This window comes from Sus scrofa, chromosome 9 (assembly GCF_000003025.6).
Source record: "Sus scrofa isolate TJ Tabasco breed Duroc chromosome 9, Sscrofa11.1, whole genome shotgun sequence".
Lineage (NCBI taxonomy): Eukaryota > Metazoa > Chordata > Mammalia > Artiodactyla > Suidae > Sus > Sus scrofa.
In genome coordinates this window covers 21,841,819-21,858,242 of record NC_010451.4, presented here as the reverse complement: position 1 = coordinate 21,858,242, position 16,424 = coordinate 21,841,819, and the positions used below count along the sequence as shown (strand labels likewise).

The following is a 16,424-nucleotide window of genomic DNA, read 5'->3' as shown; positions in this document are numbered from 1 at the left end:
TCCATATGCCTTGGGGCAGCCAAAATAACAAACCAAAACAAAAACAAACTCCCTCTGTGGATTTGGTCATTTGGTTATTTGAATTTCTGAATGTGTCTTAGATGTATGTTTCCTTTTTTATTTCAAATGTATTCCTTCTAAATGCTTTTAGCATTTACCGCTGCATAAGATTAAACTTTGACCCGGCAACCACAATTCACTCATTTGGGGGTGTAGCGGTGCCTTACAGAGGATTTTTGAGAGGATTAAATGAAATTAAAACAGTCTGACATAGAGTGAGTATTCCACAAAAACTAGTTATTATCAATATTATTTTCTTTACCATCATATTAATATTCCACTGAGAAGTGAAATTTATGATATATCATTTTCTAAAGAAAATAAGAAGCACATACTATTTTTATTTAGAAAGGTCTCTGTGAATTATTTCATGATTATAATTTCTAAACTTAAATGAGAAATTGTTATCATCATGTATAAGAAAAGCCTTAAAAAGTCTGGATTATTTTGCCCAAGATGGATGGGCATGATAAAAGAAAAGGCACATTGATTTTCTTCTTTTATTCCATTTTTTAAAATTTATGACTATATCCCAGAACTTCCTGATGCAAAAAAATATATATATTTATTTGTAGAAACAATTTTTTGTTTTCTTTCCTTTTTTTTTTTTTTTTTTTTTTTTTGCTTTTTAGGGCTGTACCCACAGCATATGGAAGTTCCTAGGTTAGGGGTCCAATGAGAGCTACAGCTGCCAGCCTATGCCATAGCCACAGCAACTAGGGATCCAAGCCACGGCTGTGATTTACACCACAGCACACAGCAATGCCAGACTCTTAACCCACTGAGTGAGGCCAGGGATCGAACCCACAACCTCATGGTTCCTAGTGGGATGGTTTCCACTGTGCCGTGATGGGAACTCCTGAAACAATTTTTCTTATATGATAAAATGTTAGAGATTCTTTTGATAATTTGGAGATATGAGACATATCTAATATTTAGATTGGTATTGTTTTCTATTATATAGATAGTAAATTTATTCCCACTTAAATAATTTAATACTTGTTTTAAAAGTTTATACAGTGGGATTATAAATCCCATGTTTTATAATGTCTTAGAGATATTTAGTTACTCAATAGTCTTTTCTTTTTCTTTTTTTTTTTTTTTTTTTTTGCTTTTTAGGGTTACACCTGCAGCATATGGAAGTTCCCTGTCTAAGAGTCAAATCAGTGCTACAGCGGCCAGCCTACACCACAGCGACAGCAACGCTTGATCCAAGCCACATCTGTGACCTATACTGCAGCTCACAGCAATGTCAGATCCTTTAACCCACTGAGTGAGGCCAGGGATAGAACCCACATTCTCGTGGATACTAGTCAGGCTCGTTACCACTGAAGTTACTAGTCAGAAGTTCTCACAATGGAACTTCTCAGTTACTCAATAGTCTTTTGATATTGACTCTCAGTTTTATATCAAAATAAATTATCTTAACAAATTTTGATAAATAATTTTAAATATAAACCCTATGCATAGCATTAGGAAAAGAAAGATAGCAAAGTTTCTGCCTTCAAGGAACTCATAATCTAGGATGGGATACATACATAAATAAAACTAAGCATAATATAGTGGGTTAAGTACAGTAATAGGACTGCACAGGTATAATTATTTTGTTGATATGTTTCTTTTTTTAATGAATTTTTATCCTAATGTCATAGTTTTCTTTCCTGCCATAAAAAAAATGTAACAAACTTAATGACTTAACATAACACCCATTTATCATTTTAGAGTTCTGTAGATCAAAGGTCAGGGTGAATTTGAATGGCTTCTCCGCTTAGGGTCACGTAAGATTGAATCAAGTTGTCTGTGAGTCAGGCTATTATCCAGAGGCCCTGGCGAAGAACCCAATTCTGAGTTCACTCCAATTGTTGGCAGAATGCAATTCCTTGAAGCATAGGACTAAGATCCCTGTTTCTTACCCAACTATCAGCTAGATCTCACTCTTGAATGCTAAAAGCTGGTCTCTAGACTGGCAGTTTACAACCTGGATGTTTGCTTTCCTCCAAACCAGCAGAACATGTCTGACTTTGTCTTCTGATTTTCTCTTCTGTCCCTGCTCTGTTTTTAAGGGTTTATGTGGTTATGTCGGATCATCTGGATAATCCACTATAAACTCTCCATTTTAAGTTCAATTGATAAGTAACTTCAATTACATCTACAAAGTCTCTTTAGCCATGTAAGCTGATGTATTCACAGAGGTGATATTTCATCATATTCACAGCTTCCAGGATAAGGGACAAGACATCTTTGGATGACATTATCCTACCCCTCATACCTAATAATGGTTAAAGACAGAAGGGAAAAAAGAAATCCTATACCTCCCCTCATTCTCATTCTGCTCCTCCAAATCAACTGCTTTCAATTATCTTGCTATTTCTTCTAACATTTTTCTCTATGTTTAAAAAATAATAATCTTTTAAATTTAAGATTTACAGTTTCAGATATGAGGGAATAGACTCATCTCTCCCTGCTCCTCCCCACTAAGTACAACTAAAAAACCTGGAAATATTACAGCAGACAATCATAGCAGGACCCTGAAATGTGGCAAGAAATCAGACTAGCTAGAGGAAAAGATAATGGCCAGGCATCAACCACTTGCCCCATGAACAGAACCAGGGAAGGAGGCCAGAGTAGCACATTCTGACTACTCAAGCATCACCAGCAGGGACTGAGAAAAAGCCTCGCTGGTATCTGGTGGCCCAGATAAGAAGTTTCTCCATCAGGCCCAGGAAGCACATTGCTCTCACTCCAGGTGGCAGAAGCAGAAATCAAATGAGAGACCCAATTAGCACCATGTAAAGAAAGCAGGCCAGAATCACACGAAAGGGCTTGGAAAACTAAGATGTCATTGAAAACAGCTTATAAAACCAGACGAGGACCTATATGCTAAGCCTAAAGAGGGTGACTATGTGGTAAAATAAAAGATTTAAATAGAATTCTGAATAGATACTGAATCGCCTAATATCCCAAATTTTGATGACCCAACCAAAAATCACTCAACATATCAAAAAATAGGAAAAAAATCTCAACTTAAAAGAGAAAAAACAATCAAAAGACACAGAGATAGAATCAGGTGTTAAATTACTTGACGCATTTTAAAGCAGCCATAATGAAATATAAGAACATTATATTGCTGAAACAAGTTAAAAAATAGAAATATCACAAAAGAAATACAAGAAACAAAAATTACAGAACTTAAAGTCACAATAACTAAAATAAACTTTCACTACTCTTATTTACTAGAAATTTTAGCCTGCACAATAAGGCAAGAAAAAGAAAGAAGCACACAGATTGGAAAAAGAGAAATAATACTGCCTCTATTTGCAGATTATATGACATGATTGTCCACATGGAAAATACCAAGGCATGTACAAAAAAAAACTCCTAGAACTAATGAACGAGTTCAACAAAGTTGTAGGATACAAGATTAACACATAAAAAATCAATTACATTTCTACATACTATCGGTGAACATGCTGTGAACATCAAAACTTAAAAAAGCACAATACATCTGTTTCAAAGAAAATAAAATATTTAGGTATAAATCCAGCAGAGGATGTATAAGAACTCTATGCTGAAAATTATAAAATGCTAATGAAATAAATCGATGATGACCTAAATAAATGTTCCTGGATTAGGAACCTCAAGATAGTGACGATGTCAATTCTCCCCAAACTGACCTATAGGCTTAACAAAATTCCTGTTAGAATCCCACCAGTTTTTTGGCATGCATGGACAATACTATTCCAAAATGTATGTAAAAATTAAAGGACCTAGAATAGCTAAAACTATTTTGGAAAAGAATAAAGTGGGAGAAATAACTCTGTTTGAGGTTAAAACATTATATAGCTACAGTAATGAAGACAAAGTGGTAAAGGCAAAGGGACAGATGTTTAATTCAAAGGAACCCAACAGAAATAGAAGTAGCCCCACATGGAGATGCCCTGGTGGCTCAGCAGAAACAAATCTGACAAGCATTCATGAGGACACGGGTTTGATCCCTGGCCTTGCTCAGTGAGTTAAGGATTCAGCATTGCTGTGGCTGTGGTGTAGGTCACAGACATGGCTCAGATCCCGCCATTGCTGTGGCTGTGGTGTAGCCTGGCAGCTAACAGCTCCGACTGGACCCCTAGCCTGGAAACCTCCATGTGCTGTGGGTATGGCCCTAAAAAGACAAAAAAAAAAAAAAAAAAAAAAAAAAAAAAAAAGGAAAGAAAGAAATAGCTCTACATGAGTAGGACCCACTGACTTTTGACAAAGATTCAAAAGCTAATTCAATGGAGATAGAATGATAGCTTTTGGGGGAAAAAAAAAAAAAAGCACCAGATAAATTAGACAGCTGTAGGCAGATAAACAGAAAGTACAAACCTTTCAATTCAAAGAAGAAAGAAAGAAAAATCTTCAGGACCTAAGGATATGTGAAGTCTTATTCTTTACATGAAATGCATGCTCTGTAGAATAGGAAATTAATCAATTAAATTTCCTTAAAAATGAAAACCTCTTCTCTGCAAAAGCTTCTTTTAAGAGGATAAAAAGACAATAATATACAGGCTGAAAGAAAATATTTATAAACCACAAAGGACTGATAGCTGGGATACATAAAGAACTCTCAAAACTCACCAGGAAAAAATATATATGCAATCCGATTAGAAAATGGGCAATAGACATGAATAGACATTTCCCTGAAGAGCATATAGAGATGGCAAAAAAACATATGCAAGGAAGTTCCACATCTTTAGCCATTAAAAGAAGGCAAATTGAAGCCACAACAAAACACCGCCACAGAATGACTGAAAAAAGAGTGGTAACAACAAATGCTGACTAGGATGCAAAAAACCTGGATCATACATGCAATGATGTAAACTGGCAAACATGTAATGATGTAAACATGTAAACTGGTACAGCTGCTCTGGAGAGACTAAGGCAATTACTTACAAAACTGGATGAAGGGTACATGAGGCTTCTCTGGATATTTTGGGACAACTTTTTGTGAATTTATCATTCCAAAGCAAAAAAAAAGTTGTAAGATACACATTTACTATTATCTTTTATGTCATCGTATTTAAACATTTTCAACCTACTTCCTTTTATGGAAAATGAAAATTTCAGCTTTCTTTCATTCTCCCTTCCCCTTCATTCCACATTGTCCCAATTATAGTGATTATCACTATTATTGGGTAAACTTGCATAAAGTGTTTTCATTGTTATGATAATATAAAAATTATTCACTCTTCCACCAAGCGGTCTATTATCATTACATTTCTTTTCTTATACAAATTCTTAGTTTTACAGAAGTAAAAACTTGCCTCTTTTTTTTTTTCACGTGCTGATGTGAATCTATGGCCAAGCCTTCTTTTGACCCTTTTGACAATATTACACATGGAAAACCTATCAGATAATCAATTCCAATTTTTTTCCATTTCCTCTTTGGAGTCTTTTCTAAGATTTTCTGTCTTACATTCCACTCTGGAGACTGTTCTGAATAGGTCCTGCTGCACAGTTGAGGTCTTGGAAATCCTTGTTTTGGTGTGCACTTCTTGCAGAAGTTTCCTGTACGGATTATATTTTTACTGTCTGGATCTATTTTAAATTAACATTTTATCACTTGTGGTTGCAAATTCACAATTTGTTTAGTGAATTCTGCAAATTCACAATTCACTTTAGTGAATTCTCAGTGAGCCGTTGCAATTAGAAATTTCCTGTCCTTAGAAATTTCCTTATATTCTTTGATAATTTCCTTTTTTTTATTCCCTGTTCTTTTCCACAGAATTTCCATTGTTTAGAGAACACCTTCTGGGTTGACAAATTTTATTTCTTCTATTTTTATCTCTGCCTTTCTTGTGAGTGATTTTATTGACTTTATGCCAAACATTTTTCATTTTTGGATTTTATATCTTAATTTCGGGAACTCTTTCTTACTTTCCAATTGTTCCTTTTTAAAGCTGCCTGATCACTTCTCATGGATAAAGTATCTTTCCTTATTTCTATATTAATTTTAATCACTTATAAGTTTTCTTCTACTCTTAATGTTGTCTCTGCTTCTTCTAAGGATCTCTTTTCTTTTTGATTTTTTTGTTGTTGTTTTGATTTGTCTTTTATTTTGGAAGTACTATGTATATATTCAGGGCTTCTTGACTAAAATCTATCACTCTAAACTAACTGGAAAGTATTTCAGTCTTTATATTTGACTTCTTCAAATTTCAATATATGTAGTTCTTTTTTCTGTGTCAGTTATGCTTTTTCCTCTGGAGAAGAATCCTTCAGGCTTCTATCAGGGATATATAAGCCAGCTACAGACATTTTGAAGCTAGATGGACATGGAAGATTAGGATGGGAAATCTCACCTTTTTTATAGACTTTATCTTCATCATTCTATTTTAAGTAAGGAGATTCACCTCTTTGCTAAGTGTCCCCAAATCCACAGGTTCTCTGTTAATTTTTTAAGAAAATGTATCTCCAGGAGTTCCCGTAGTGGCACAGTGGTTAACGAATCTGACTAGGAACAGTGAGGTTGCAGGTTCGATCCCTGTCCTTGCTCAGTGGGTTAACGATCCGGCGTTGCCGTGAGCTGTGGTGTAGGTTGCAGACGTGGCTTGGATCCCGCGTTGCTGTGGCTCAGCGACAGCTCTGGTTGGACCCCTAGCCTGGGAACCTCCATATGCCGCAGGAGCGGCCCTAGAAAAAAGACAAAAATAAATAAATAAATAAAATGTATCTCCAGCGTCCTTCACTGGTGGAGAAAGGGACCTCCATGGACTAAGCTGTTTTTTGTTGGCTTCCAAACAGTCCTCTTGTTATCAGCCCAGCCATAAATCTCAAGAATTTTTTAACTTGGAAAAAAGGAGAATGCATTATTAACCCAGTTCCAATTACATCTCTGACACTGTGTTGCCTCTATATTTACGTTGTCTGGTTTAATTCTTTCTGCTACCTTATGAGACGCATGATCTTGATTTTACAGAAGAATCAGCTGAAGCACAAAGAGGTTTCCCAGTGTCACAGGGTTGGTACATGTTGGGAAAATCAATATAATCTCTTACCGGAGTTCTTTATTCTACCAAAATCTATGCAAAGGTTCCAATGCAGGGCACCAGAGTAATAGCAATGTCCCTCTGGGTTTTGTTTATCAGCCCATGCTGATGACTTATTAGATGCTCCTTGACCTGAAACATGTGATCCCATCCTGTTGATTCCCTGAGATATAGGCATCTTTTCCAACTTGGTTAATGACAGTGGTTGCTACCCATGCTCTTTAGCTGCACTACACAGGCATTCTTTCTGTGGTCTAGAAAGCTTCCTGGAGGGTGGTCATTAGTTGGACAGGAGACCACAGACCACGAGACCAAAGAAGAAACCATAGTTTCTGTCTCCCAATTTTGAAAAATTTAAGGAAGGAGGAAGTGAATTAACTTCACCATTTTTTTTTTAATGGAAAAAGGAAAAATAGTGAACAAATTAATAGTTTGATAAATTATTCTGCCACACACATACTACTTAGAAAAAATCCAGTCATTTCAGCACTCTATACAGTATCATTAATTTTTAAAATTATGTTCTTTTGTTCTTCATTGAGGCTACTTGCAAGTGTACCGTGTGAATTGTTTTGAAGAGTTTTGCAGTATCTCTAGCAGACTTCCCTTCCAAATGTTTCATCATGCTGTGTCATGAATATTTTTTTCTCTGAACTTCTTGAAACCTACTTCCTAAAGCAAACTTTAGGCTATACTGGATCTTCCTCTGGCTATAAGATCAACTAACAGACATGGCAGCTTCTACTCAAAGGTCAACGTCTTTCCTTCCTTATCTGTTGAGGCCCCCCAAATCAGTGCCCCTAGATACTTTATCTTCTTTTCAGGAATGAAATTATTTAAAAGACAGTAAAGAATTTATCAGGAACTCTTCTTTAAGCCAAAGGAGTGTTGTGACAGATGTTACCAGTTGGCTTTATGTCCTTTCTTGTTCGGGAGGTGCTGTTATTCATTTCTATAGCAAGTTCCTGATGTTTATAGTGGACACCCACTGCCATACCACCTCTATTTCTCTCCCACTATCCTCATGAAAATGACCCTTAAAATCTAATATGCTAATTTCCACAGTGTATACACTCTTAATTCTTTTTTTTTTTTTTTTTTGTCTTTTTAGGGCCACACCTGTGGCATATGGAGGTTCCCAGGCTAGGGGTCGAATCAGAGCTGCAGCTGCCAGTCTACGCCACGGCCACAGCAATGCCAGATCCAAGTCACATCTGTGACCTATGCCACAGCTCAGGGCAATGCCTGATCCTTAACCCACTGAGTAAGGCCAGGGATCAAACCCAAGTTCCCACGGGTACCAGTCGGGTTCATTCCTGCTGAGTCACAATGGGATGCCACAGTGTATACACTCTTGACATACAGAACCCAAAATCCCATCTTAAAAGATGCATTTAAAAAGAAAAAAAAAAAAAACAGGAGTTTCCTAACGGCCTTGTAGGTTAGCAATCCGCCATTATTGCTGCTGTGGCTTGGGTTTGATCCCTGGCCCATGAGTTTCTACATGCCACAGTGTGGCCAAAAAATAAATAAATAAGGCTCACACTTAAATCACCATATTCTTTTTTTTTTTTTTTTTTTTTTTTTGTCTTTTGTCTTTTTGTTGTTGTTGTTGTTGTTGCTATTTCTTGGGCCGCTCCCATGGCATATGGAGATTCCCAGGCTAGGGGTTGAATCGGAGCTGTAGCCACCGGCCTACACCAGAGCCACAGCAACGCGGGATCCGAGCCGCGTCTGCAACCTACACCACAGCTCACGGCAACGCCGGATCCTTAACCCACGGAGCAAGGGCAGGGACCGAACCCGCAACCTCATGGTTCCTAGTCGGATTCGTTAACCACTGCGCTACGACGGGAACTCCTAAATCACCATATTCTAATCTCCAATTTCAATCCAGAAAGTCTCATAATCCTTTTAAGATTATAAATACCTGAGGTAATAATCCCAATTTTATGACTTAATACGTAGGTATACATTACTATCCTCTTTATTACTTTTACTTTTTAAAGAATTAGAAGCTATTTGATATATTTTCCTTTCTTCTCTTTACCTCAGTGTATTTTCACTCATTCTCTCCCTGATCTGGTGTCGTTTAATTGACAGATAAACTACTGAGTCGACCATAAATTCTCCAAGTTCACAGTACATTAAGAAGCACCTGTAGAATGAATTTAGTGTTGCAAATTCAATGACTTCCATCCCCCTTTTCCTAATGGGCTCAGTGGGGTTATGGTAGGGCCTGGGAGTCGATATTCTAGGCAATAATTCTGATGCAGACTACCCTTTGAGAAGTACTATTCCAGACAAATGTTCCTCCTTTGGTGAAACAGACTACATTATCCAAGAGCCCATTATTCTAGTATCTCAAGCTATTGTCCAGAAATCCAAATGATTGCCAATACCATCTGTGTAGCCAAATGTTCCACTCCAAGACAAGTTCTCTCCTCTAAAATCTTATGGGTAGAAAAATATGTTGAAAATACCACCTAGGATCTGTCAGTCCCTTTACTTCCTTTAATTTCCTACCCAACACTTCAGAAAGAATTCTATTTTCAAATGTCTTTAATCTTGATATAAGTCAGTACGAGTGAGAAGTGGTCAGCCATCTTGCTAAAGCTATCCTCCTCTTATTAAATACATGTTTTGGAAAAACACGACACTTCCTAAATGGTAAAGATATTTACAGGATGAATGCAAATCATCTGCATTTAATGAGTCCCTAGAAAGTTACCAATAGCCATGCCAACTTACCCCTGCCTCCTGTGATCACTGTCAAGTTTTCTTTTTACCAATAATGCTTGAAAAATCAGCCTTACTGGATCATGTCTTTTCCAAAAGATCTGAAATCTCTAAATAAGTGATGCTAAACCAAGTGCAGTTTTGACCCAGGGGACATCTGGCAATGTCTGGAAGAGATATGTGTGGCTGTCATGACCCAAGAGAGAGAAGCTACTAGTGTCTAGTGAGTAGAAGTCAAGGCTGTTGCTAAACACTTTGCACTGCACAGAGAATAAATATAAATTGTATGGATATTGTGAAACTCTGGTCTATGTAAAACAAGCCTCACACCTGCCATGAGTACACAGTAACTATCACATGGTCTTTACGAATTTTTGTTGCTTATTCAATATATGCATCCTATTAGATGAGTGTCATAATTCCTCAAACTTCATTCTCATGTCAACTGTAGCAAAATGCAAAACCTAACTATGCTTTATTCAGTGGCCTTGCTGAGGACTTAAGTTTAGAAGACAGCCTCTCAGTTCTGAGGGGACTGCTCCGAAGAGGTAAGAGAGGAGCCAAGATATATAGGCATTCAAATAAACCAAAAAACCCCGAGTCATTGAATGCCAAAAGGTTATTGCTAATTAAAGAAAATGAGACATCTCAAGTTAATGAATTTAGCCCTTTTCCATGTATGGGAAGATACAAGAATCTGGACTCACTGAAGGCATTCCTTTGATGTGCATCCTAACTCTCTAGAGCCAGTATCCTGTTTCACTCCATCCTAATCCCCTCAGGGTGCACACTTGGGGCAGCTGCAGTGGCTGATGGTTTGAGAGCCACAACATCCTTTGTTTACTAATGCAGCAGGCAGCATTGTTGGTGTACACTCATAACTCGGCTTTTGACTTCCTGATATAATGTTTAATTCCATACATTCCTCTTTTTCCTCACTTAGTAGAAGCATTATTGCAGACATCTGTGTTCTTGTGTGCCCAGCAACACTTTCTTTGGAAGAATATCTCACCTGTGCCATCCAGGTGATTCTTAGGAGTTTGCCATTCATGAATTCCCTGCTCTCCTCAACATATGGGTGATCATGGTCTTTTTCTACTGGGAATGACACACTTATGCACACATATGAGCACAAGAAAGTTATAACTGATTCATCCACTGGCAGCACTCAAGAGAGTAAGTTCACAAATTGCTATGGCTACAAGCTGCACTGATTCTTCCACCTGTAAACTCCGAGGAATCTCATCCACTAAGTATCCTTCCCTTACTTAAAATCATTAGAGACCTACAGGGTTGCTCATAGCCAAAGAGCCTATAGGATACACTTTTATCACTGAGCTGCTGCTACAGAAAAGAAATAGTCTCCCAGCTGCTTTACCTCTTCTTTGGGAAAGAAATGAACTTGAATTAATTCACAGTTGGTTAGGGCTTACCTCTCATGAGGAGAAAAACTTAGCATGCATCCCTCATAGCTCTGAGACGTTCACCTCAACGTCCAGTCAGGAAAGAGACTGTTTTACAGAAGTGCTATTTAAAAGCTGGTCTGCCTTCCAACCTCATCAGCAATACCTGTGGCTTGTTAGAAATGCAGATAAGAAGTCTCTTGGGACTGCAGCGGAGTTCCAATTTCAATATGTGGAAAAGTCACCTGAAACGCTTGTTAAAGATCCTTGGGTTGTGCCCTCGAGATTCAGTAGGTCTGGGTTGGGGCCCAAGAATTTTTGCTTTTCGAACAAATTCCTAGGTGGTGCTTCTATGGCTGCTATTCGTTAGACCACATTAGAGCAGAGCTCAGAGAACCTGTCACTTTTTCTGCTTTACGTTATCCGACATAAAGCTCAGCTGCTTTCAGTTGCAAATAACAGAAACTGGCTTAAATAACAAAGGGAATGTATTTCCTCATACAAATTGTAGTTTAGAGATTTGAGGGCTTCAGCTGTAGCCCAATTATGTTGCCAACTACCTGGCTCTTTCCAAGTAAATGACCTCTTTTTGAATATAATTGAGAACTGAAGCTGCTGGGTGTGGATGTACTTCCCAACTAATTACTGCTACTCAAATTTATCTTCAGTCACACCCATATAGCATTTCTAGCACATTTTAAGGGCCTCAGTAAAAAGTACATGTTAATCTCTGCCTTCCTCCTCCTTTGAAGATGTTTATTTCTACCTGAAACAATTTCCTGTCCCCCCTGCCCCACACATCTGTTAACCACACCAGAGCAATTCCTGTGTGCTGGGTAGAGGGAGAACAAAACACATATGGTCCTTTTTAGAAAAGCTTTAAGGTCTGTCTCAGGTGATTTTTCTACGTTTTTTTTTTTTTTTTTCACCCTCTCCCAAACCAGCCTAGGTATCCTTGCTACTCCAATCTTTTCTCTTATACAACATATCACATTATACTGTGTATATATAATAAATACTGTGTATACAGAAGACTATAAGTAAGTATAAAGTAGGCTTATTCATGTAGAAATGTTACCCAAAAACCAGGTTGGCCTCTTGGTAGGCGTTGAGCCCAAAATTGCAACCAAGTCAAAGTGTGGGAGAAGAAAGGATTTATCACGTGCAGCCAGCAAGAACATTGGGGATCCTCCCCAAAGCAGTGCCTCCTTGAACAGCAAAATTTGGGAAATTTTAAGCTATGGGTACATGCATATTCATGAAGGAGCTTGGGTGTAGGCAGAGTCCAAGCTTTAAGATTTGAGTCATGATTTAAGTCACAAGCAGCATCAGAAAAGGTCAGGGTCATCATCCATTAGATTCTGGATGATCTAGTGGATGAGAGGGGATTTAAAGTCTGCAAAATGGCCCAAGACAATGCTTTAGCCTAGTCTTCACCTTTGAAAGAGAACCGGGAGTCTTTTTAGCTGATAACAATATCTTTGTTCTTGTTACTTCTCTTGCCTGATAAGTCCTTTGTTTCTGTATTCTTTTGTCCCCATAAGATCATTAATTACCGTTCCAGGGCAAGCATTGTGGCCCGACTGAGATCACAAGATGGCTTAGGCCAAAAATGGCTTCTCTTACGTCAGGAAAGCCATGCCTGGTTCTCTTTCTCTAGAGACCTCCTACCCTATCTGCTTACAGAAAGAGGTAACTGGGGGAAAGTGACAATGTGGCTATAAAGACTATGGCTTTTTGTAACTTAGATCAGGATCCAATCAGTTGATATTAGTAGGATAGTCTCATTTTGAAATATGAAACACACAGGGTAATAAAGACTGGGAAAACAACACAACTCCCATAAAAGAAATCATATTATGTTTTATCAAATCCAAATCTTAAAATATCTGATGGTGTCTTGAGAAATCAATAACATTGTCTTCTTTTTTAATAATACTCTTCTGCCTTGGGAAAGTTAACTATATTAACTGTTATTTCTCGATGCAAGCAAAAAGAAAAAGCCATCAGGGCCTGGAATTGGACGTATCTTGAGCTGAATAAATCCTGAAGAGTACAGAGTTGATTTATAACTCCATTTGAGCCATTTGCTTTACTGATGGTCTTTTCTCCTTCCATTCAGCCTGGCACAGTCCTGTCAAAGAAAACAAATGACTTGGACCCTGTGTGTTGTGTCAGTGTCAAGTTTATCTGGAGGCTTTCATGTTCTTCTCTTGCGCATGTCTAACAGTCACCTCTCAAGGTCAAGGAGAGACAGCACACTTGGCTGAGCAAATGGGAAATAAAACCAGTAAAGTTTTTGGAGAAAGGGTAGAAAAGGAGACGCTGTCTCCAGCGCCTGCTTTAGAGTTCTCCTCTTCGAACTTCTCCTCTCTCAACTCATTAACTCAGGCAGAAGCAGAGCCAAGATGGCTTTTAATGGTCACATTTTAATCTGTTGCTATTAACAGTAATGACGAAGAGTGTGATCTGGTGACTTGGACAAGGGCCACGAAAAGTGCCAAGACTGTATAGTGAGAAACACGGCCCATCCTTCTAACGTTTGGGTCATTCATGCTGGATAGATGGGCATACCACAAGTAAAGCAAAGCAGTGAGACACTCGTTGGGCTATTATATAGGAGAGGATCAATATTTTGTGGGATCAAAGTGCTTATAATTTGGGGCACCTAAGAAAAATAACTCAAAACAGCAAATAAAAAATGTAACCAAGTGTTTAGAAAATGGCAAAAGAAATGAGGAAAAGCATAAATGTAAAAGTGCTGGCAGAGGGAGTTCCCGTTGTGGCTCAGCAGTAATGAACCCGACTAGGATCCATGAGGATGTGGGTTCAATCCCTGGCCTTGCTTAGTGGGTTAACGATCCAGCATTGCTGTGAGTTGTGGTGTGGGTCGCAGACACGGCTTGGATCTGGAGTTGCTGTGGCTGTGGTGTAGGCTGGCAGCTGTAGCTCTGATTCAACCCCTAGCCAGGAACCTCCATATGCCATACCTGCAGGCCCTAAAAAGCCAAATAAAATAAAATAAAATAAAAATATGGAGTTCCTGTCGTGGTGCAGTGCTTAACGAATCCGACTAGGAACCATGAGGTTGCGGGTTCGGTCCCTGCCCTTGCTCAGTGGGTTAACAATCCGGCGTTGCCATGAGCTGTGGTGTAGGTTGCAGACGCGGCTCGGATCCTGCGTTTCTGTGGCTCTGGCGTAGGCCGGTGGCTACAGCTCCAATTCGACCCCTAGCCTGGGAACCTCCATATGCCGCAGGAGCGGCCCAAGAAATAGAAAAAAAGACCAAAAATAAATAAAATAAAATAAAATAAAAATAAAGGGAGCTGGCAGAGACCACAAACATCACAAAATCCCAAAAAATAACATAATATCTTAGTAATAAACTATCTCTCCTTGCTATAATACACCCCCCTGTGCCACCACTGCCGCTACTGCCGCCGCCGCCGCCGCTGCCACCACCGCTGCTGCTGCCATATGGATGTCCAATTCCTGGTGCTATATATAGAGCAGGTTCTGGAGTGAAAAGAGGCAATAGATTAATTGATGTGGTCAAAATGTATCATGACTGAGAATTTTACAAGGCATATCAATGTATTGATAATGCTCCTGGAAGATGACCCAGAAGGGGCCTGATATAGACTGATGGTTATGTCTCCTCAAAACTTACGTTAAATCCTAACTTAGAGTAGTATTAGTGTGTGTGTGGGGGGGCCTTTGGGGTGTGATTAGATCATTAGGGTGGAGCCCACATGAATGGGGTTAGATTACCTTTATAAAAAAGACCCATCATGGTTCAGTGGTTAACGAACCCGACTAGCATCCATGAGGACTCAGGTTCGATCCCTGGCCTCACTCAGTGGGTAAAGGATCTGGTGTTGCCGTGAGCTGTGGTGTAGTTGCAGATGCAGCTTGGATGCCGTGTTGCTGTGGCTGTGGTGAATGCCGGCAGCTGTAGCTCCGATTCCACCTCTAGCCTGGGAACATCCATATGCCGTGGGTGTGACCCTAAAAAGACAAAAAAAAAAAAAAAAAAAAAAGACCCCAGAGTGCTCCCTCACTCCTGCTACCAGGTGAGAAGAGTAAAAAGACAGCTATGAAATAGAAAGCAGACTCTTAACAGACATCAAACCTACTGGCACCCTGATCTCAGACTTTTTTGGCATTCAGAACTAAGAGAAGTAAATTTCTGTTGTTTATTACCTACCCATCTGTGGTAGTTTGTCACAGCAGCTTGAAAAGGATAAGACAGGGTCCAGCAAGGGAAAGGCCCTGACATTTAAAGTTCGTTATCTTCAAAGTAAATCCATCTCATGTGCTAAGTGTACTTGGCTGAGAACTTGACAGTTGGGATTTCCCGTTGTGGCTCAGCAGTAATGAACCCAACTATCCATGAGGACTTGGGCTCGATCCCTGGCCTTGCTCAGTGGGTTAAGGATCCGGTGTTGCCGTGAGCTGTGGTGCAGGTCGAAGACCTGGTTCAGATCCTCTGTTGCTGTGGCTGTGGCATAGGCTGGCAGCTGCAGCTCTGATTGGACCCCTACCCTGGGAACTTCTAAATGCCACAAGTGCGGCCTAACAAAAAAAAAAAAAAAAAAAAAAAAAAAAAAAGAACTTGGCAGTTAAAAATTCAGTGACTCTTTTGAGATCCTATACTAGAAAAACTGGAGAGATTTATGAGGCACATAAATGTGGAAAGGGTCCTATTTGTATACTTTCATCTTGGAATTTTGACCTATGTGAACGCATTGCACATTCAAAAGAATAAATAAATCATTTTAAAGCAAAATTTATTTTATTTTATTTTTTGGTTGTGCCTGCGGCATGTGGAAGTACCAGGGCTAGGGACTGAACCATCTCTACATCAGTGAACCGAGCTATAGCAGTGACAATGCTAGATCTTTAACCCACTGCATCACAAGAGAATTCCTTAAGTAAAATTAAAAAAAAAAAAAAAAAAAATCCAAGCCATGTTTCTACTCCCTTTATAGGCTTCTTCAAATTATGTTGCGGTGAAGGAAGAGGAAACAAACAAACAAACAAAAAACTGAGAAGTTTGAGAACTCTCAGGAATCTATCAGGGGTACAGACTCTAGTTCCAGTGAATAAGTCAGGGCCTTTCAACTCAGGCTTAGTTTTGAGCTGAAGGAAGGAGGCTAAAGCTAAGCAGGAGAGAAAAGAAGTCAAGAGGGGCCGC

The 16,424-nt window shown here is 39.0% G+C and overlaps 1 long non-coding RNA gene across 7 annotated transcripts in view; it reads right to left on the bottom strand.

Annotated features, from left to right (window-relative positions):
* Positions 1–16,424, bottom strand: part of LOC102160855 — a 156,890-nt gene that overhangs the window by 60,499 nt on the left and 79,967 nt on the right. For 5 of the 7 annotated variants that reach the window (XR_002346973.1, XR_002346974.1, XR_002346972.1 and 2 more), the window contains one exon: positions 14,478–14,743. The exons of 1 other annotated variant lie outside the window; for it this stretch is intronic. This is a non-coding gene — a long non-coding RNA (uncharacterized LOC102160855). Of the gene's footprint in view, positions 1–12,111; positions 13,362–14,477; positions 14,744–16,424 lie in introns of those variants that run through there. One more of the 7 variants, XR_002346979.1, reaches the window with a different exon arrangement.